The sequence below is a fragment of the Astyanax mexicanus genome, chromosome 4, assembly GCF_023375975.1.
Source record: "Astyanax mexicanus isolate ESR-SI-001 chromosome 4, AstMex3_surface, whole genome shotgun sequence".
Taxonomy (NCBI): Eukaryota; Metazoa; Chordata; class Actinopteri; order Characiformes; family Acestrorhamphidae; genus Astyanax; species Astyanax mexicanus.
The window spans coordinates 30,932,314-30,956,130 of NC_064411.1; the positions used below are offsets into that span (position 1 = coordinate 30,932,314).

Below are 23,817 nucleotides of genomic sequence, written 5' to 3' on the forward strand. Positions count from 1 at the left end.
CAGCGCTTACAAGCCAAATACAAACTAAATGCGATGTCATTAAACATCACTGGGAGCCGCTGGATGCAGAACTCCAGTAAATATAGGGTATTATACGCTGAATGTAGGGTGGACTCTTGCAATTCCGCAGATCTTGCCGCTGGGGGGCGCCAAAGTAAACAAAACTATAAAATCTACATCGATCTCTCTCCTGAAAAACGTTTATTTGGGTGAGTCAAGCGCTTCAGTTTATTTACGCTTGCATTTACACAATTTTGACTGAAATGTCCAATAATGCAGAGCTTACAGCGCAGCTATGAACAGAGCAGCTATGGAACTATTTTAACTGGTGGAGTGTTTTGAATTAAACAGATCATATTTTCTCATCCTCTTTAACTCAAAATCTTTTAATAAACAGCGATAATAGAACTGTGGTATAATCCCAATAATACACTCAAGGTTCGTGCTATAAAGTGTAATATTGGCACTGCTGTGCTGATCTACTCTATACTCGATCTGTGGCCATGTGCTTACGACTGCATCACAGCAGTGCCAATATTACACATTATAGCACAAACCTTGAGTGTATTATTGCTTAATTATAAAAAGACACAGCCCACATAGTAGGTGGGTCAAATCTGCACAGGGACATTAATTGCAGTTTGAGTTAGGGAACAGAAGCGTTTGAAATGAGAACAGTGAGGGGCCATAATAGATTCCCCTTTACCCTACTCTCACTGCACAGATCCTCATCCAGTGGTGTTTCAGCAGAGTTTACATGGGACATTCGCGATGTGTATGTGACAATCTCTCCCCTAAAGCTGTCAGTAAGATGTCCTTCACCTGACACCTGGCGTGTAACACCTGTCACCTGAGTAGAGCATCCCATTCACTCTATAGAATCCATCTGACACCACTGCAAATTCTAAAAAAAAAAAAAAAAAGATACATGTAACAATTGTACTGGATAATAATCAGCATTGCTATTACAGTCTTTCATTTACATTTACTTGTTGTTTACTTCAAATTATCCAAAGCTAGCTTGTAGAAACTAGGATAAAGAGATTTGATACCAAGCTTTGATAATGTTTAGAACCCTAGGAGACTTTTTTAAGATTAGTTTAAGAACTCTGTGAAAAGATGAGTCTTCAGTGACTCTGTTAGTGCTGTTTTGACACCCAGTGGAAGTTTGTTCCACCACCTTCGTCCTCCAGCACAGAGAATCGAGAGTCAGGATGCTTGTTGTTTTCTGTGGGTTTTGAGGGATGGTGGTTGGAGTCGAGATGTACTGGAAGCTCTAAGAGCTCTTGGTACAGATCTGGCTTTGACCATCACTACCATCAAGTATGAAGGAGCTGGTCTGTTTTTGGCTTTGTAGGCCAGAGTCAGGGTTTTAAATTTGATGCGGGCAGCAACAGGAAGCCAGTGGCAGGAACGCAGCAAAGGAGTCACGTGACTAAACTTCGGAAGATTGAAGACTGAAGAGTCGTGTTGCCGCCTCATTCTGAGCTAGTTTTCTGGGAAATTAATCCACTACAGCTATTTAAAAAGGCTTTCAAAAGCTACTTTTGGGTAGTGTACCTCTTGGTGAGAGACAACTGAACATGCCTCTAAAATGCAGACAAAGACTATTTGCACTGTTTACAGAATTTGAGAAGAGAGGCGAACCTTTATAATCTGGCTTTAAAGGCCTTCACCTGTCCTATTCTTTCACTTCCTGATGATAAATAAATAAATATTGCTCTCTCTGTTGTGTACATTACTTTGTTAGCTATATACAGTACCTTACTAATTAGCAGAAATGACATCGTCACCCACAGAGGTGGACATATTTGCAGGTATAATTTAACGAACAAACAAGATAAACAAAAGCAAAAATGCAAAAAAAAAACAAAAACAAATAAACAAAACAAAGCAAATTAAACTGCAAATTAAACTACAAATTAAAGACAAGACTAAAGACAACAAGACTAGATATATAAAACAAAACGGAGAAAACAAGAAACAGGTGAACTGAGATGATCACAAAAACACACAAACCTGACAAGGGGCACTTCAAATCATACAAAATTACTATTGTAGGACCAGGAAAACAAAACTAGAAAACAAAACTAGACAGGGTTAACTAGACTATGAAAACAAGAAATAACCGAGATCAGGCTAGGAGAACAAACAAACTCAGAACCAACAAAAGCACATGACACAAAAGACTTAATGAGAAACACTAAAAGAAAGTTTTTTTTATATATATATACAAGATGAGGGTGAGAAACAGCTGGGACTGGTAGGATGCTAGGGTGGAGACAGGACAAGAACACAAGGCCATGTGCTAGTGGAGAGAAGAGCGGAAATTACCAAAAAAAAGGAAAAACTCAACAGAGGCAGGTACCACAGTGACACCAAACAACAGCTATCTGACAGTAGCTTTAAACTGCTTACATATAGATGGTGTAATATATACACACACAGTTAAAATGACCAGCTATCCAGATCTATCAGCTAAAACAGAATAGCTTTAAAAAAAAAAGAGGCAGCATTAACTACCCCCAACAGATGCAGGCGGCCACAGTGGTTTAATTAAAAGCACGAAGCTTCAGATTTTTAAATACTGCAGAAGTTTAGCTCATGCCTCTTTATTACTCCAGTCCATCAAAAGAGCCTGCTGGAAGTGTGTTTGTGTGTTTCAAGCTTTTTGGAAACAGGCAGCGCCCCCTGGGAACTCTGCAGTGTTTCAGTAAACAGAATTAACAGAGTTCTGACGTTCACCATTTGAAAACAGTGGATGGGCACATCACTCCTCGACAGAGTCATTAGAGAGCTGCACCAAGTGTTTATTGAAGAGATGTTGCATCAGAAAGTCATTACCTGCACAGACACCTGGGTAAAAACTCACTCACAGGTAAGAGAACAACACAGGTAACACAGTGGCACCAAACAACAGCTATCTGACAGCAGCTTTAAACTGCTCACATATATATATATATATAGACAGTTAAAATGACCAGCTATCCAGATGTACCAGCTAGAACGGAATAGCTTTAAAAACATTAAATAAAAAAGTTACAAGAACCACCAGCACTATTTGGTACGATTAAACAAAAACTGGTGCGTTTGTACTCTTGGTGTGGTTTGTTTGGGCAGGTATGAAAACAGCAATCTTTGGTCGTATCTGATCAAAACAATCGCACAGAGACCTGTGAGAGGAGGAGGTCTCAGTCCGGTTCCAAACGAATTCCGAATTTGTTTGCGTTGAGAACATGATCTGATCTCAATCAACTCAGCTATTAAATATACTTCTTTTATTTGAGCTAAACGGCTGTTCAGATGCAGTTTAAACTGATATATTAGACAGATAATTAACCTACCATAGCTACAAACAAACTCTGTCTCTGCTGCTGCTCTATGCTGAGCTGTTTTTGTGCAGCACTCACCACTCACATATCTTCGTTGGCACATTGTGTGGGCATTTCATTGAAAACACTTTTAATTTGCAGTTTTAAAGCGAACTGCAAATGTTATGCCATCTATACATACAGGTTGGTCTGGAATAAAGACCATAAAAACAGTAAGTTGGGGTCAACTTAGTTAACTTTAATTTACTTGCTGTCACAGATGAGTAGGACGGACGTAAGTGCAGATATGTATAAGATTTAATTAAACAAACATGTTTTATGAGTGCTGTTATCAGCCGTTAACGCACTGCAACTGAAGCTCTTCATATATTTCTCCACCACATACAGGTAACCTAGGAACGATGCAACGCTTACAAACCAAATACAAACCAAATGCAAAGTCATTATACACCACTGGGATCCCACAGGCACGGTGCAAAAACTCCATGTCTCCAATAGGTGGCGCAGGCAAAGACGCGTCTACACAAATAAATAAGACCATGGATTTGAAAACACACATTATTACACACATTATCAGCCGCCAATATCAGGTTAAGAGTTATTATTAAAAAAAAAGCTTATGTGCTTAAGTGTATACATTTTCCAGTTAATGGAGAGTGTTTTAAGCTGAATGCAAGGTGGACTTAAATAAAATGTAAGTAAACAGAACTTAAATTCTTAAAAAAACATTTTCTTTCAGTCAAACGAGCGCTGGACTTTAATCTACACAGATTTCTCTTTTGAAAAATATTTATTTCGGTAACTAAAGCACTTGTGTTTATTTACAGTAAGCTTAGGTTTCCACAATTTTGACTAAAATGGCCGATAATGCAGAGCTTATAGCGCAGCTACAAGCAGAGCAGCTAGGGAACTATTTTAACTTAAGCTGAGTGTTTATAACCAAACCAGTCACATTTTCTCATTCTATTAATCTCACAATCTTTTAATAAACAGTGATAATAAAACTGTGGTATAATCGCAATAATACACACGAGGTTGGTGCTATAACGCAATATTACATGCTATAGCACAAACCTCAAGTGTATTATTGCTTAAATATACCTGACAAGCATATACAGAATCTTTAGAACACAACTCAAACTACGCACACAGAATACAAAAATTACAAAAGACTCAACAAGAAAACACTCAAACTACAGACTATATATACACAGAGAGGGTGAGGAACACCTGGGGAGGAAAACAAGGGGGGTTGAGTTACAAACAAGACATCAGGTTACAACACTAAAGGCTAGGGCAGAGACAGAGTCAATGGGTCTGTCCCAAAACCTAGTGAGCTCTCTATGTAGGCACTGACTACGTAGACAGCTGTTTAACTAGACAGCGTTCTAACCGCCATCCAGCCTTATAAGACACATTATTGGGACTCTCTAGTTGGGCAGCGACTGCGTCACGACTTGGCCCCGCCCACAGCACGCGCCCACTGTTTACTTACCTCAGCCGCGGGAACCACCTCATCACCCTACCGGCATTATGGACGCACCTCTTGCTGTTTTTATTGCAATTTTAATCGTTTTTGCGCTGGAGGAAGAGCGACATACTGCTGCCAGATGCCGTAATTTAAGAAGAAGAGCGCTTATTTCTGCCCTTGAACAGGTAAGATCGGCTCAGAAAAAACATTTCCTCTTATACTCTGTGGTAAAAATTCCACTATTAACACCCCCCCATATTAGTTCATTGTAAAAACTATGGTATTTTAACAACAATTAATTAATTAAGCTATTATTATTAATAATAATAATAACAATAAATAATTATTATAACAACATGTACAGAACACCTACATAGTTTATTTAATACATTTATATTGATTAAATAGTTGCTAATAATCAAGCTGATACAATTAATTGAAAATTGTGGGGGGAAAAAGTTTATATGCAGACAGACAAATGCTGTCTTTTAAGCATGAAAGGTTTGTTTAAAGAATAGCACTCATCTGATTTTGCAAATATGCATTTTATTTTATGCTAACTTCAAAGTGATACAACTATACACATGCAGACAATTCATTTATTAACAACTAATCAATCAATCAATAAATAAATACATAAATAGAACCTGTGCGAACAGTTAATTTACAAAACAGATAAATGATATTCTTTAAACACAAAGGAACAAATCACTTTTATGTTTTGCAAAAGAACTGTTCACACACACTAAATAAATAAATAAATAAATAAATAGCATATATAAAAGTAATTTTTCATTTCTTGCAGGGAGAAAGACCTACAAGATACTGTGCTCTGAATTCAAGTGTACCACTTCTGAGAATATTCCCGGACGACACCCAAGACACCAAGCCTGACTTTCGCCTGAATCGTGAATCCCTGAAAGTGCTTTTTAAACTTATTCAGCACGAGAGCATCCATGGTTGGGGAGGGACCATTGAAGTCTTGGTTTTTCTTTTTTGGTTGGCCTGTGGCACATCATACCGTGTTGTGTCCCGTGCTTTTTCTATGCCCCGTTCTATAGTGCACCGTGTAATTCAAAGAGTGGCCAATGAAATGCAGTGAATCCTTCCGAAAGTTATCCGGCACCCAAAACCTGGAGAACTGCAGAGCATCTCTGATGACTTTGTGAGGCTGGGAATCCATGCAGCTTTCCACTCTGTAGTGGGTGCCATAGATGGGTGCCATGTGAGAACCTGATGCACAGTGCTACAGAAACCGGAAGCTCTACCCCTCTGTGCAATTTCAGGCTTTCTGTGACCACCAGGCAAAGTTTCTTGATGTTTTTATTTGCTTTCCTGGCTCAGTACATGATGCAAGGGTGCTCTGTTACAGCACTCTGTATCGGCAGGCCACTTTCCCACCCAGAGGCTACATGATCCTTGGTGATGGTGGGTACCCATGTATCTCTCAGCCCATAGCCCTCATCACTCCATTCAAGAAGCCTGTCATAGGAGAAGAGAGGGTGGCCTTCAATAGGCATCATGCAAGGGCACGTTCTACAATTGAACGTGGTTTTGGGATGCTGAAGACCAGATGGAGGTCAATTTTCCTGCATGCTCAAGAAGTGAACCCAAGGTTTGTGCCAGAGGTGATTGCTGCCTGTGTCACTCTGCACAACATCTGCATGGGAGCAGGAGATGTTCAGCCTGAGGAGGAAGCAGATGAAGATGAGGAAGCTGATGTGCAGGAAGAAGACATCACAGCTGTCAGTGGCCACCAATTACGGGAGCAACTTTGTGCCAACATTGCTGATGTCCAGTGATTTTATCAAACTGGAAACAAATAGATCAGTTTGGTTTTCATTAAATGTTAAATTTGCACTGCCAATATTGTGTAAATATTGTACATGCATCATTCATGTTTGTTTAATGCTCTAGTTTAAAATGTCTTATTTCATTGTCTTATTTTGTGCTCCTTTAAACCAGTTCACTTGTTCTACTCACTGTTAATATTAGTCTTGTTCTGTAAGTGTGGTTAGAATAAACAATACAAACAATATAACTGAAGTATGAATTTCAGTGTTATTATGAACAACCTATTAAGTAAGTTTATATCAGTATAGAATACCTACAAGGCATGCATTAGTTTTCCATGACTGCTTTAAAAACACACAAATGCCAGTTCTCAACTTAAAAAAAAACGACAACTGTATTGTAAAACATGCATAAATTAATCTCAGTTAATTTTGTTAACTAGCTTTTCTAGGAGGTTATACAAGCGGTCTGACCGCTCCTGCTCTGCTCTCTTCTCTCTCCCCCTCAATTATACTTTAACAATAATTTACATATCTATACTACCCTCAAATCGATACATAAAAATCAATAAAATACATAAATTATTCTACACAATTCCAGGTTCATCTTTGAACTTACTTGTATTTATTTTTTAAGTTGTCCCATTTCTTTTACTTTGTCCGCAAGTCCCAATTCCAGAAGAACAGTCCTGTCAAAGAACAAACAAAAACAAATTATGGCATTAAGATGCTTTATAGTTGAGGAAAATAACACCATTTTAACTTCAGTGATCTACACAAAGGCTTCGATTTAAGTGTAATCAAACATTTTGCAAAATCTACCTACATTTTTTAATTAGTTTAGAAAGATGCCTAAATGCATGAATGTATAACTTAAGCAATTATTAGCTTAATATTAGCTTAGATATGCTGTAACTGGCAATGCATTAGTTACGTATTAACTAGTTTTCTACAGCGGGTTTTCTATCAACTTATTTGCCACAAACCTATTGTTTTATTATTGTAATCATAAGCCATTAGCTAGCTGGTTGGATTAATGTATCAAAGTGTAAAAGCTGCATCATTTAAGATGGAAATATAATAAGAATATATTATCGTTAAATAACTAACTAGTTTAGCTTAAATAAGCTCTTAATTCCATGCTGAGAGAGCTGAGTTTTTCTCCCCAGTGAAGAGCCTCTCTTTCTCTATGCGAGCCTTTATAAAGGCTTCTATTGCTGATCTGCTCCCTAAAAGAGTGGAAGTAATTTGTATATCTGAACACTGGCTATCACGTTAAAGATCTTATAAACCCGACAGGTCTAACTAACTATACAGAAAGGGATAACTGAGACAACTAATAAAATATTACGGCGACTGATAAAAAAAGCGCTGAATATCGCCAGTCAGGCTACTTAGCTATTGAGTCAACAGGCTAGTTAGCATCAGCCCATCTAAAACAATGCACTGGCGCTTCAAAACCCGCTAGCATAAATGCTAACACCTCGATATGTAAAAAACTGGAAAACGGCCACCAACTAACCAAAACTACAAATAAAACGCTAATTTATGTTATTTTATGCCAAGAAAACTCATGAAACACCACACTTACGCTATAAAAACCTAAATAACTTACATTTGAAAATGACTTCGCCGCTGGCCGATCCACTTCCGTCCGCCATGATGGAAGAAGTTGAGCTACGTGGTGCTGCCCCGCGCTGCATCATGGGATTGCCTTACCGGCTGAGGAAGGGTCTAATGCTCTCTTATTACAGGGTCAGAATAAGGTATCTTAGTAGACAGCATTTTAAGGTATCTAAGAATTGGGACAGCCTACTTCTCGGGAACGCGCATCCAATGACATAAGATGCTGTCTATGTAGAGAGCTCCCTAGGTTTTGGGACAGACCCAATAACACAACAAGGCCATGTGCTCAAGGAACACATGGGGAGGTAAACGAAATAAGAGAACAGAGGAAAGGAGCAGGAAGTATCAAAAAAAAAGGAAAAACACAAGACAGACACAGGCTAAGGTGTGACACAAAAAACATTGACAGCCCTAGATATATTATATAGTAAGTACATGGTGGAAAGTCTGCACATGAAAAGTAATTTGCAGTGAGAAAAAGGCTGTTCAGGGCTCTGTATTAGATGAATAGAAGGTCGGGGGGGTTGGGTGTCTGTAGTTTGACAGTGAGTGGTAGAGATCAGGCCTGGAGGGAGCGCTAACAGCCTGTGATTCCACTAGCGTTAGCCTTTAGCAAAACGCTGAAGGGGCTGTAGCCTGGAGGAACACGCACACACACACACACACACATTTTTACTCACCATTAAGTTCTTTTTTTTTGACAGGAGAAGCTAGAAGAAATTCTGACAGCAGAACATTGTGTTTTTATTCTTCCTGCAACTTCCTGGACGCTGAGCTGGACAGACCAGCTAATGTATTCAGTACAGAGTGACCACAGACACGTATTTTATGTAAATCAAATTATTTTGAGTAGAATAGCTGCGTCTGTGTGTGTGTGTGTGTGTAATGCAGCTGACAGATAAAGACAATAATATTCCTCCTGAAGGGACATGCTGAGAGTATGTGTGTGTGTGTGAGAGAGAGAGAGAGAGAGAGAGAGAGAGAGACTAGCCATGGTGGGGGGTAGAGGACAAGACAGGAAAAGAAACCTTCACACACTTTTTGCAGCTAATTTGGTTTGTTTGTTTGTTTATTTGTCTGTCGACCTTGCCCCCGTCACATGACCTCTGGAAAGTCGTGAATAAGAGCGGAAAAGGAAAACAAGTCCGTCTGACAGCGAGAAGAAATTAAAGACATTTCAAAGCAGGTCATTAAAGAGCTGTGTGTGTGTGCTGCCAGAGCATTGTCAGTGTGTAGATGTCTTCAGTGTGTGCGTGACCCCCAATCAACCCCCACCCCCCCAGCTGGAGAAAGCTCCGGACCCCCACATGACGTGACAGATGCCATAAACTCTCCACCACGGCTGTCTGCTTCCTGCCCACCTTACACCTCACCTACAGCAGGAGGCCCAGCACACACACACACACACACACACACACACACACACACACACACACTCAGAACTGACAACTGATCTTGTATCTTACTTTAAAGGGGAAATCCACCCATTATCTACATTGTGTTATTTGCTACAATTCACACATTTACCCGCTACACCCTCATAGGATCCCATTCATTTTGATACACACAACCTACATCTACTGTACTTCCAATGAACCAATACACACCTTTTCTCATATACCATCTCAGGGCAGGCCCCTATAAACAAGTTCACTGTCTCTTTGACCCACACTTGTTTATTTGTCTTTTTCTTTTTATTCCTTGTTCCTCCCAATCACACCCATTTACTCCTGTTCATTTTGAAACATGCCCAAGCCATAGAGATTCTCTGTCCCAATAGCCACAAAACTGCATGTATTCTTTTAGGATAGGTCCATAAATTCTAATCCACTATAACTATACTGACCTGCACCCATCTATTTGTTGTCTCAAGCCATAAAAAAATCTGTGTTCCGACAGCCACCAAGCTGCACTCCTCTATTTGCCATTTCTTATGACACTTTCCTTCCATTCTCACCTATTCATTTTCAACAACATCTAGCAAACCACTTGGTCAGTAAAAGTCAATGATACTGACTTTTGGATTTTCATTGGCTGTAAACCATAATCATCAACAATAAAAGAAATAAAAGCTAAAAATAGATCCCTCTGTGTGTAATCCATCTATGTAATATATGAGTTTCACATTCTGAATTGAAATACTGAACTAAATTACTGAAATAAAGTAACTACTTTTTTTTGAGATGCACAAACCTGAATTTCATTTAAACCCTCACTCAAAATGTGTTACTCTTAAAAACAGAATAATATATGTACAACATCTAGCAAACCACCTGGAACCGCTGACCAAACACCTGGTACACCATGGCAACCTCCAAGCAACATCTTAGTGGCAACCAACCTTGAATCCTTGGCACAACTGAGCAATATCTAAGCAACAGCCCAGCTAACACTTTTTTGGCTAGTAGAATGTTTTCTCAATGTTACAATTAGCATTCTTAAAAATGTTTAATCTGTCTAAGTTTCTGGATGTTCTGGATCTTAGAACTTTTCATTTAACATTTAAAATGTTCTGATACTGTTGCTGCAACGTCACTTAAATGCTTAGTATCATTACTAAATGCTACTTTTAACATTTCCATAATGTTAGTATTCATCTAGCTGGGAACATTATGAAAAACAGGTACTAATAACATTGTGATGCAATCCATTATTATGTCACACGTTTTCAGAGCGTTCCTGGAATATTATTTCAGTAACGTTACAGGCTAACCTTTCAGGCTAACAAGATCTGGAGCCCCTAAATATTGTTATCCTTAAAGGAGACTGAGGTTAAACGAGATCTACTCTGTACATCCACCTCTTATAAGCAACATCCATTAGAGGGTTGTGGGTTGGGTTTTTATTTTCTTTTTTCTCTCAGTGTTTTAGTTGGGTTGCTATTCTGTGTTGCATCTCATTGCATGTATGTCATTTAAACATTTGAACTGTAAGCGATGTGAGCTTTCATAAAACAAAAATGGTTTGATATAAAATAACACAGAAACCACTATATTACCATAGTTTCATGTGTAGTTTTAATGTTTTTATGCTAGTAGTTTGTCTCTCTCAGTAGCTACCTTAAATCGTGTAAGGTAGAGGCTGCAGTTTTTAAGGTGGATCGGAAAAATAAAAATAGAAGCTAATAAAAGCTCATTTCCATTAAGGAATGGACAATAATAATTAATTTCTGCACCACATCCCCTCATCTGAAGACATACGAAGTCCTAAAGTTAACTAATTAAGCTGCAGCAGTTAGGTTGCTGAACTTTAGCGCTTTAATGCTACACTGCAAAAAATCCATTGGCAAAACTAGACTAAATATATGCAAATTAAAACAAATATATGTATATTACGCAAAACAATCTGCCAATGGGGTAAGCAAAATTTTCTTAGTAAGATTTCTTACAAAAAGCAATGGCAAAGTCTCAAAATAAGTGAAGTAACACCTAAATCAGGCAAAAAAGTCACTGTTTTTGGACACAAGATTTAGAATAACTGGATTGCTGCTTGATTGTGCTTATTTTGAGTTCAAATTACTTAAAATAAGGTACAAATTCTAAGTAAGAATGATAAAGATAATTATCCCTAAAATACGCAAAATAAACACTTACACAATGCTTAGTATAGCTTAAAAAGTCTTATCAGGGAAGAAAATAAGATTTATTGCCTTAAATTTAGAAAATTTCACATGCTAAGATTAAGTTTTATTGCGTGCTTAATGAATTGTCCCAATTCTTAGGGGAAGGATTTCACCCCTTCTTTTTGTAACTGTTTTAAGGGGAGGGTTACACTCAAAAACAAGGGGTAGGGGTATAAAAGAGAAATGGGATTGAGCCCTCTGGTTTATTAAACAAAAACATACTTTACTGTATACTAAAATCTAAAGTGGTTAACCAGCTTAATCAGCTTGAGCTGGCCATGCTGTTTTTTTGTGCTTGGCCCCTTTATCATTTTAATGAAGTTATATTATAAAAATAACGAAAGATTTCCTGACTCTTCAGCTACATTAACCTTGTTGCTCCAGGGAAAAAACAAAGAAACGCTGAACACAAAATGATCCAGTACATTTCGAGTAAAGGGGCTAAACTGTGAAGATTGCATTTTTGGAGCTGTATCTTTAATGACCTTTGTTTTGGTCCAGTCTGATGGCTAATTGGTCAGAAGTAGGCACATACACACACAAGCACAAATACACACAAACACACACAGTGGAAAATAAGTGGAAGCTCATTAAAGTGATACTGAAAAACAGCAGCCGCAAAGCAGTGAAGCTGTAATTGGCTGTAATAACTCACACACACACACACACACACACACACACTCATCACACTGCACTTTACTGCGTATATACACACACACACACACACCAACCACTTAGCAAGAGGAACTTGATGAAAGAACCATTATCTTATTATTACCTCCCAGGTTCTATTAAGTAATCAGTACTAAATGTACTAAAACAATATTTGTATTATTATTAATTTATCAATATTTCACCTGAATCTTGGATCAGGTTGATTATCTACAGGTGACCCCTATTTATCTACATCACACACACACACACACACACACTCACACCTGTCTCCTATTTGACCGGTAGTCCTTACCATCTGTCACGGATATTTATGATTTTGGCCTTTAGCTCTGATACTGATGGTTCCTGTCACCATTACACAGAGGAAGAGAGAGAGAGAGAGATAGAGAGAGAATTAAAGACATAATCAAATCATACAGAGTTGTTGGACCTGAATACAGTATGCGTAAATGTATTGCTCATACAGTTGCGAGAAAAAGTATGTCAACCCTTTGGGGTTACTTGGATTTCTGCATAAATTGTTCATTAAATGTGTTCTGATCTTCATCTAAGTCACAACAATAGACAAACACTGTCTGCTTAAACTAATACCACACAAAACATAATAGGTTTGCATGGTTTTTTTGAACACAACGTCTTAAAATAAATAGTGAGGGGGGAAACAGTGTGTGAACCTTTGGATTTAGTAACTAGTTGATTCTCCTTTGGCAGCAAAAACCTCAACCAAACAAACGTTTCCTGTAGTTGCAGATCAGACCTGCACAACAGTCAGGAGGTCCATTCCTCTTCACTAAACTGTTTCAGTTTCAGTTCAGCTATAATATTCTTGGGATATCTGGTGTGAATCGCTCAATTGAGGTCATGATGCCACAGCATTTCAACTGGGTTGAGGCCAGGACTCTCCAGAAGGCGTATTTTCTTCTGTTGAAGAAATTCGGTTGTTGATTGATTTACTTCTATGTTTTGGGTCGTTGTCCTGTTGCATCATCCATCCTCTGTTGAGCTTCAGTTGGAGGACAGATGGTCTTAAGTTTTCCTGAAAAATGTCTTGGTCAACTTGGGAAATATATTCCGTTGATGACGGCAATCCGTCCAGGCCCTGTGGCAGCAAAGCAGCTTCAAACCATGATGCCCACTTTACCATATTTCTCCACACATAGCCTTGTGGATAAAAAGTTTTTTTTCCGGGAAAACACTGCACTGACTTTGGACTTGATATAACACAGTGGACCAATGATACTGATATTTAGTTTTTTTATTGGCTGTAAGCCATAACCATCAACAAGCTAAAACAGATTCCATCTATATAATATATGAGTTTCACATTCTGAATTGAAATACTGAACTAAATTACTGAAATAAAGTAACTTTTCAATTATATATATATTTTTGAGATGCACAAACCTGAATTTTATTTAAACCCTCACTTAAAATGTGTTTCTCTTAAAAACAGAATAACATATGTAGAAAATGCTTGGATTTTTTCTTTAAAGTTGAAACTGAAGTGTGGTGTTCAGACAGACTCAAACAGTATAATTATATTTATACAGAGGGTACACCTGGGCAGTGTTGGGAGTAACGGCGTTAAAACTAACGGCGTTACTAACGCCGTTACTTTTTTTCAGTAACGAGTAATCTAACTAATTACTATGACTGTAACTATAACGCCGTTACCATTTCCGACACCCCGTTACTGCACGTTACTTTAGCTGCTCTATGAACTTTTTTTTTTACTTCGCTTTGCCCTGGTTAACCCCTCCTCTGTCCGGTGAACTTGAGCTTCTGGCCGCTGTGCCTGTGGTTTGGCGTGGTGAAGTGAGGCACAATTGTGACGATTTGCGTGCTCTAATCAATTCAGTGATTGCCGTGGACAACCCAAGTTCTGAATTAAGGACGTTAAGCTCTTTTTAGCTGCTCCGGTTTTTGTGGTGCTGCTGCTTTCTATTTTAGAGCTTAGATTCTCTGCCCGAATCCCACCTGACCTGAGGACTGACCCGAAATCAGGCTCCTATTTTTATTTTATATAAAGCTCTGGTGTGATAATCACAATGTTGCTAAGTAACCAATTATTATTGTTCACTAAAGCGAACGAAATAGCGAAAACTGAAAGTGAAAAACATTTGTGTTAACTGAATCTAATAAAAACGGTAATTAAAAGGAAAAACATAACTATCTCGAACTGTATTTTGTGTTTATAAAACTAACTAAAACGAACTGAAATTACTGATAGAATACCCTCATTTTTGTGTTTAATTTATTTATAAGCGCTGTTGTACAGCGGAGTTGTACAGCGGGAGTTATTGTGCCGAGCGCGCGGCACCTCGTGGTCCGTTAGTTCTTGTGTAAAGCGCTCGCGCTAGCAAGCCCACCCTAAAATGAACAGAAAAATTAAAAACAAAATAAAATTAAACTATAATACAAATTAAAACTGTAATCACGTAGCTCTGGGCGCACGTGAACGCCTCCGCGTTTGACTTGCAGCATTGTGCAGCTGTTCTTAAAAATCATTTAAATTAAATAATAGTTCTATGCTTCTATGTTACAGTGTTAATTAACATAATTCTGATTATATTTCGCTCATTCAATCAGCCCGAAAACAGACAGTTTATGGGGCGGATCGGGTCAGGCTCATAATGACAGTTTATGGTTCGGGCTTGGGCAGAATGTGCACGGGCTCCGGCTGGGTCGGATTTTTTGGGCAGGATCTAAGCTCTATTCTCTTTTGGTGAAGCTGTTATACTAATACCATTTTAACGGGCATTAAATTGTTGTTTTTGTCCATTATTTTGTTTTATATATACACATTTCTTTTGAGTGTGGCTTGGTTTGTTAAATTTCATCCCCAGACGCGTTTTTCCGCTTTTTTCAGTATTACAAGTTTTAGTAATTTTCTTTGGTTGTGTGGAGAATTTCGTTTTATTTTTTTTGAAATTCGTTAGATTATATTTTTGTCAACATTTTGGGTTTATTTTCGTTTGTTATTTTCTTGTTATTTTTCTAATAATAATAGTAAATGCATAATTGATTTCCTTTTTTTGACGGGCGAATAATAAAAAGTAACGCTATAGTTACTTTTACTGGTAACTAGTTACTTTTATAGTGGAGTAACTCCGTTAGTAACTCAGTTACTTTTTTGGAGAAGTAACGAGTAACTATAACTAATTACTTTTTCAAAGTAACGTGCCCAACACTGCACCTGGGATAGGTAACCAGTTGATGTTGGGAGGGGCTCTGTTGAGCATGAACTGTGTGTGTGTGTGTGTGTGTGTGTTTATTCAAACTGGGAGCAGCTAAAGGCAATTACAGGCAGTGTGTTGTTGTGGTTGTAGTGCTGTTGCACTAATTGGTGTGTGAAGGTGCAGTAATGTGAGCCAGGGCAGGTGTCCCAAGAGGCCAACACAGATACACACACAAACACACACGTTAACTGAAGAGAGACACACAGTGGCAAAAAGATCTTTAATTAGAATCAGATTTTTTTTTTTATGAAAATCTATAAAGGAAACAATATTAAAGAGCCCACTTCCCTGTTTTTTTCTTCTAAGCTTCACTTACTTAAATATAAATGTGAGACATAGAATCCTGTAAGGCTTCTTTTTGTAGATCATAATATATATATATATATATATATATATATATATATATATATATATATATATATATATATATATATATATATATATATAGTCTATGAATTATATAACTTCAAACCATGAACTATAACACAGTATGCTAGGTTTGTTGAAAAAAATATGTGTTTTGGCAGACACTTTTAGTATTCGATTCATTCGAACCACATGTATAATATACTGTACTGTCCAACTGTTTTAGGCACTAAAGTAAATTTCACTAATCCATTTATCTCAGCAATATGAGTGTTTTTCCTGGGGAAAAAAGCACCACATATTATTTGAACAGATGCAATAAACATAAATACAGTAAAACATAACAAAGTTGTCCCATTTTCCACAAGCGGTATTGTTTCAAGAATTGACTGGGTCCAGTCAGACAGTGTGATATTGTTTCAGTAATTAGACAATGCCGCCCTCCCTATGTGCGCGCGTCCTCCTCCCGCTTTGGTAGGTGAAGGACTTTGCACGCACAGAGAGAGAAAGGCCGCACTGTTCGTCCCGAAGTCTCCTTTGTATCAAATCAGTTCGTACAGAGTGCACCAGCTGATGATTGATGGCCGTTAGTCAGAGACATGCAGTGAACGAAATCTTCAAGCATGAGCTACACAAGTCACACAATGGATTCCATATGTTATATGTTAATGTGTTAGTAGCGCGTGGTTAGTCCGCCATATAATACATCCTATGTGTTAGTAAACGCCTTATGTATCGTGTGGGTTAATTTGTCATAATAAAGTCTGTGTTAGTCACATGCCTGATCAAACAATGTTTTACTATATATGTAAAGAATATATATTGTGATTATTGGTTAATCTTCTATATAAATGCGTGTAAAACACTGTGAGTAATAGAAATGATCAGATACAATGTGAGTATTGGTTAATGCATATAAAATACAAGGTTTCACACAATGATTATGTAATTATAGATACTAAGTTAAGTAATCATAATTGAAAGATATTTGTCAATACACCCAAGGTATAATAAACATCTTCACAAGCTAACAGCAGCAGCTAACAGCAGCAGCTAACAGCAGCAGGAATAAGTAGTTAGTTAGCTCACAAAGCTAACAGCAGCAGAAAACAACAAGTCAAAGTAAATGTAAAAAGACATTTGACTTGTATTATTTTAATTTTTAATCTAACAGGAAAGCAGGGTTAAAGAGGTCAGGAATATCCACGATGTGTAACAAAACTTGGAGGTGGAGGAGGAGGATAAGCAAAATGGGTTTGATGAGGAGGAGCAAAACAGATCAGGGAAGGTATGTGAAGGGTCTTGGGTTAAAACCCATACTATGACAGACTGTTAGTATGTTCTTTCACAATTAACATCAGTTAGAAAGTGTTCTTTTAAAGTTACATGTTCAGACGTAATAAGGTAATGACATCAGAAACAGTATCAGTAATCAGTTGTTCAGGTAGATTGGATTGAGCTGTTGAATAGCACTTAAACTTAAGTTTTATTAGGCTTTTATTTATGTTCATATAAAAGAATGAATGTACGATTCGAAAATGTAATTGTATTCACATTACATCACATTACTGTCGACCCCTTTAAAAAGAATTCCATTAACCCTTTCATGCATAGAGGTCACTACAGTGTACAGCTGTTTAAAAAAAATTTCTTTAAATATGCTTGCAATTTTGGGCACTGCTGCATATAGTCCACTGTAGTGGAAGCTATTGCATCATCCTATACAAAAAAATCCCATTGGTTGGTCATTGTAATGGGAAAAAGAAGTCAATGAAATCAAGATGGCCGGCAGACAGGGAAAACCACCAAACACCTTGGCTATTTTTGTTTCTACCTTTTATAAAATTATATCACTGCAGGTAAAAAAATATATAATTACATCAAGTAACATCTAAGGTGACATATTATGTAAAGATTTTCAAAATTTTGATTTTATATTTGAGGGAATTGTAGATTAATCATCTGTCCACTTAATTGTACATCATGCATCATTAGCTATTTTTCAACTTTAATGCAATGTCAATTACTTCCAGTGTTGTTTTTAAAATAATTCATATTGTTTAATGTTTTGGCTGTAAATCAACTTCTTTAATTGAGGAATGTCTGCCAGTACAGACAGTTGCAAGCAGAGAAGTAGGGTCAAGCAGTGATAGTGAAGGTGAGTCTGGAAATGTTACTGAGGGAGTTGAGGCTGAGGAACGGAGATGAAGGAGATGAGGCTGTTGAAACTAAGGGCACCCCAATATCCAGTATGCCCCTGGAAACCACTGGCCCCAGCTCAAGAAAGTATAAAATGCCAGCACACGAAGAACCAAGTACATCTGCATGCAGTGTCTTGTAGCTTTGTGCCCTGTATGCTTTGGCAACCATCATAGAAAATAGTCTCAGAAATTAGCAACAAGCATGATTTGACAGGAAATATGATACATGCTATAAAATACTATAAGAGAATATGCTCACTTAACAGTTCAGAGACTTGACAAGAATACAGTATGATAATACCAGTCACAATCAAGATTCTATAAGGTTCTACGGTTCAGAGACATTTTCTTGTGTCACAATATCCTCCTCAGTTCCACTATTCCAACAGAATACCATATTACAACTGTATAACTGAATTACATTTGTGTTTTTTTTTTACAACAAAAAATGCATGAAGTACACTTGAGTGGACAGATAAATATTTCTTTATTGAATAAAGATAGAATATATATTTTTTTCAAACCTTGTTTTACATCCCTAAGGATGTATGAAAACACTTAGAAAAAAAATCCTGACTGAGTTTATTATAATTCATGCATGAGAGGGTTAATCACAACATTTTTTTTGCATTTGTGTTTATTGACTGGACCTGAAATAAGGGAAATAAATGGGGGTGTCCGGAAGTGTGAATATATCATTTTGTGTTAGTTACTCTTAATTTGTAGTGGCTATATTATAATTGGAGGTTTTAATGGTCTGCCCACTGGTTGTGTCCATGGTCCAGACATGACTGTGGCAAAAACGACCCACTCCAAAAGATGCAAAATGAAAATAGGCCTAGTGGCCAATTGAGATGCTGTGGATGATCTTAAACAGGATGTTTATGCTGGAAAACCTTCCATTCCTCCACAGAGATGTGAAAGACTCATTGTCAGTTATTGGTAAAGCTTGATTGCAGTTGTACAACCAAGTTATTAGGTTAAGGGGGCAAATATTTTTTTTTTTTTTTTTTTTTGAAAAATTAGAATATCATTGAAAAGTTACCATATTTCTATAATACAGTTCAAAATGTGAAATGTATATACTATATAGATGTATTACACACAGAATGATCTATTTTATTTGTTTATAAAAAATTTTGTTTATGATTATCTTACAGCACTTCATGGCTTCCTCTGCTGACCGCTTTTATAGAGATGCAGATTTCATTTTCCAGCAGGACTTGGCACACTTCCCACACTTCCAAAAGTACCAATTAGTTTTATATAATATATCTTTTTTAGACTGATTTTAGGTTTTCATTGGCTGTAATAATAATCTACAATAAAAGAATATTAAAATCTTTTGAGATGAAGTAGTATATATAGCATCTAGAAAACTTGATACAAAAAAGAAAAATCATATCGAGACAAAGAAAGAAGTTGAACATTTTTGGTTTTATTTTGGTTAGAATACAGAACCACCCAGAATATATCAGTAATGTTGAACAGTAGCTAAAAGCAAGTTTACGCGTATTTATTAATTAATTTATTTTTTTGGTTATTTTGGCCTGCCACCACCAAAACTTTATTTTTATTTTGAATGTTTATAATACTGTCTGTTTATGTTAAAGATTGTTCCTAATTGTTTACAGAGGGTTAAAAACATCAGTCACCCCAATCATATTTTAATCATCTACTGTTTATTTACGCAGTATTAGTTACATTATTACTATTTATTTATTTATTTATTTTGGCCCACCACCCCCCTCCTTATTGGAGGGCTACAGTACCAGTTACAGTACCGTAAATCTGGAGTGGAGTAAACTAAATTATGCACACGGATAATTTTGCACTAATTACACTATTTTTGTTTTTATTTATTTTGGACCACCACCACCCCCTCCTTATTGGAGCGCTACAGTACCAGTTACAGTACTGTAAATCTGGAGTAATTATTAATCCATTAATCTACCGTTGATCTTTCTGATGCAGATCACATTTGTGCTTACTATTTCAGGAGCACTTTTTGATCTCTGTGCTGCACTGCTATTTTATATATGGGGTGAAATATACACACTGTAAATAAACAGTAGCACTTTTTTTAAAACAGGACTGTAGATAATAATTAATCTAGCAGAAATTAAAGTATTGCAGCTCTAAGATTTAGGAAGTACTATAAAAATTTGGTTTGGAACTTTCTCCCTGACTGCATTTTAAATTTAGGGTCACATGCAAAATCGATATCAGGCAAAATTCATTAACTGAAACCTTTGCCTGCTGGTCTCCTGCTTCACTGTGGGCTGTGGGAGCACTGGTTCTACCAGCCCATGGAGTCCAGCCTCCAGCCTCTTTTCCTGGTTAACTTTGGGCTGTGGGACACTTGGAGTGGCGTCCTCGCTGATAGGAGCTTCAGTAGGGTCTGCAGGAAGAAGGGCACCTTGTTGGGAATCAGAGGAGGAGCTGGGGTTCGTAGATTTCCTCCTGAACATCTTCTTGATTTTCCTCTGAAGAGCACCGGAGCCTCGAACAATCGGCGCTACTATGTGAGCCTTAGCTTGACTGCCATTAACACGTCCTTCTTCCTCCTGAATGTCCTCTTCCCCATTATTGACAGCTGTCTCAGCAACCTTTTTGAAAACCCGGGTAGAGACACAACAGAAGCAAAAATGTGGAAATGTATCATTATTATATATCATTACTAATACACTAACAGATTACTACATGATAACTACTGTATGTTATTTTGTACCCCTACTCCAAAACTTAACTCTAAACCAAACCTTAACCTAAACTTTAAACCTACTGAGAGGTATGAGCTGAAGACGGCTTTGATTTGAAGGGCATGAAGCCGGTGACCATGGCGTAAAGAATGACGCCCAGGCTCCACACGTCGCTCTTTTGGGCGTCGTACCGCTCGCCCATCAGCACCTCTGGAGCGCAGTACGGAGGAGTACCGCACTACGTCTCACAGAGGTCTGGATAGCCAAATGTGTAGCACACAAAACCGAAGTCGTTCAGCCGGACCTGGTCGTCAGCGGTCAGTAGGACGTTGCCACATTTCAGGTCTCGGTGAGCGATGTTCCTGTTGTGAAGGTACACCATGGCGCTGACAAGCTGCGAGAACCACAGTCTGGCCTGATCAGGGGGGATCTGGCCGAGCTGTCTGATCTTTTTAGCAAGATCCATCTCTGCAGCCTCCATTACTATAAAAATCTGACCGCTGGGCCTGACGTAAATTTCGTGCACATGTACGATGTGCGGGTGACTGTAGTTTCTCAGGATGGGCAGTTCATGGCGCATGCATTGTTGATAAGCATACGATGACATGTGCTTGGGGTCCATTATTTTAATGGCAACCTTGTCTGGGTATTTTTTAGATTTGGCCAGTTTAACTGTACCAAATGTCCCTTTGCCAATTGTGTACAAAACATTGTAGCCCAAGCTACTCAGGTCTTTCTTGTTCGCCATGTTTTTCCTGTAGAGAGAAGGTGGAGGAGAACACGATCAGGTTAACAAGTTAATTTTGTCTTGATTAAGTTTTAATTATTAAAGTTTTAACAACACTAGCTTGTGTTTGAGTATGTATTTTGAGAAGCAGCCTCACCAGAGATAGGAAATCAGAGTTATTTTTAACATATGCTTTGATTAGATGATTTATTTACTGTATATTGTATATTTTGTGTAAATTGGCCTTCTAGACATTATTAAGCCATATACATATGTTTAAATGGTTCTAGCGCATGCTTAAATAAAAAAAATAAAGTTCTTTTGCCATATGTTTATACCAGTTTATATTGAGCGTTAGTATCCTGTGTTTTTGAATTCCTGGATTTCTGATTTTTGTGCCTGTTTTTTGACTACGACTTTTGCCTTGCGATTTTGTCCATTAAATCTACTCTGCTTTTGCATCCAACTATCTGGTCTGAGTGTTACACCGGACACCTCACTCCCTCTTCTCAGTGCTACTCAGATCTCCCTCCCACAGACTGTCAGCACATATCGGATTTGGTCAGAAAATCGGATTTGGGCCACTTTTACCTGCTGTATGACGTTGCCATAGTCGGATCAACTGAATCATAATCCGGCTTAATTGTAGTGTAAAAACAATTTCAAAAATTTCAGACTTTCCAATCTATTACAGGAAGTTGAGGCAGGCTACTGTCACTCATTAAACAACAGAAGACGGAAAAGTACTGGTGTTGTGCCATAATCTTAGATGGGCACCAATGCTTCTTAATTCTTCAAGAGTTTTATATAGAACCATAACACTTTAAAAAGTCACACTACTGTTATGATCTAAACTCCAGTAAGGTTAAACCACCTGAAATTACAGATAAATCATGTTCTGTACTGAAACTCTCCACGTTGCACTAGACTGCTGCAGGAGTCTGGAATCAGCAGTGCTGTTTAGAACATGTTCAGAAAGGAGAGGTTTAATTATCACAGGAGTGAGGGAGCTACCTGCTGAGGTCACACCTGTGCAGAACTGTAAGTGGACACCTGCACTAGGAAATGAACGTTTACGGTGAGTTCACATTGAACCAGCAGCAGCCGAGTTAACAGGTGGGGCTGCAGTGTGTACAGCAGCGTGTGTGTGTGTGTGTGTGTGTGCGCCTTCCAATGGCAAGACCTGTGTGAGATTCAGCTCAGCCCACTACCGGAACTTGATACAATATGATTTTATCATATTAATGATATGTCCTCTTGTGTGACGCTGTAATTTGTTTTTTTAATCTGGCAATTTAGCTGTATTTAGCTGAATGATAACATAGGCATGGTAAATACTAACACTGAAAATGTTGAATTTTGTTCTACTTTAGTATAACATCCATCAATTAAATTAAATTAAATAAAATCAATTTTAAAACGTTTGTTAAGCTACACAATCAAAAATATAATGTTTAGAAATATTTAAATGGGTTTTGCTATATACTAAAAACAGGCTAGTTGCCCCATAGCATAGTTGTTAACAAACACAAAAGGCTGAAGAACATCAGAGGGCACAGATATTACAGAGAAGACATCATTTTTAAAATAACTTTACTTTAAATTACTTTTTTTTTTGGCATTATAAGACACATTTAAAATAATTAATTTTTTACCAAAAAATTCAGTGAGCCTTATAAACCAGTGCACCTTATGTATGAATTTCACCAGTCAGGTTGTAAGGAGCAGTAAAGACACTTGCTTCAGTGCGAGGCTGAAGCAGTGATAGCATTAGCCGCTAACCGAAGCGCTAGCTCTTTCGCTGTTCAGAGGGGAGTATATTGGACAGTAGCCAGCGTGTTTACCGTGTTAAAACAAGCTATACATGGGATGAACCGCTAGCTGATAGTGCCCTGGCTTACCAGAAGACTCAGGGTTCCTCAGTGTAGAGCTGTTGTGAGCCATTTACTAGCGCTAACCGCTGCTAACCATGGCTAGCTCTGCTGCTAAAATACTGGAATTCTAAGCTTACTGTAAATAAATGGAAGAGCTTTACTCACCCAAATAAACAGTTTTCAGGAGAA

At 37.8% G+C, this 23,817-nt stretch overlaps 1 pseudogene; it reads right to left on the bottom strand.

The window, feature by feature from the left end:
* Nucleotides 1-20,998: 20,998 nt before the first annotated feature.
* LOC103022785 (testis-specific serine/threonine-protein kinase 6-like) lies at nucleotides 20,999-23,240 on the bottom strand (annotated as a pseudogene).
* Nucleotides 23,241-23,817: the final 577 nt, after the last annotated feature.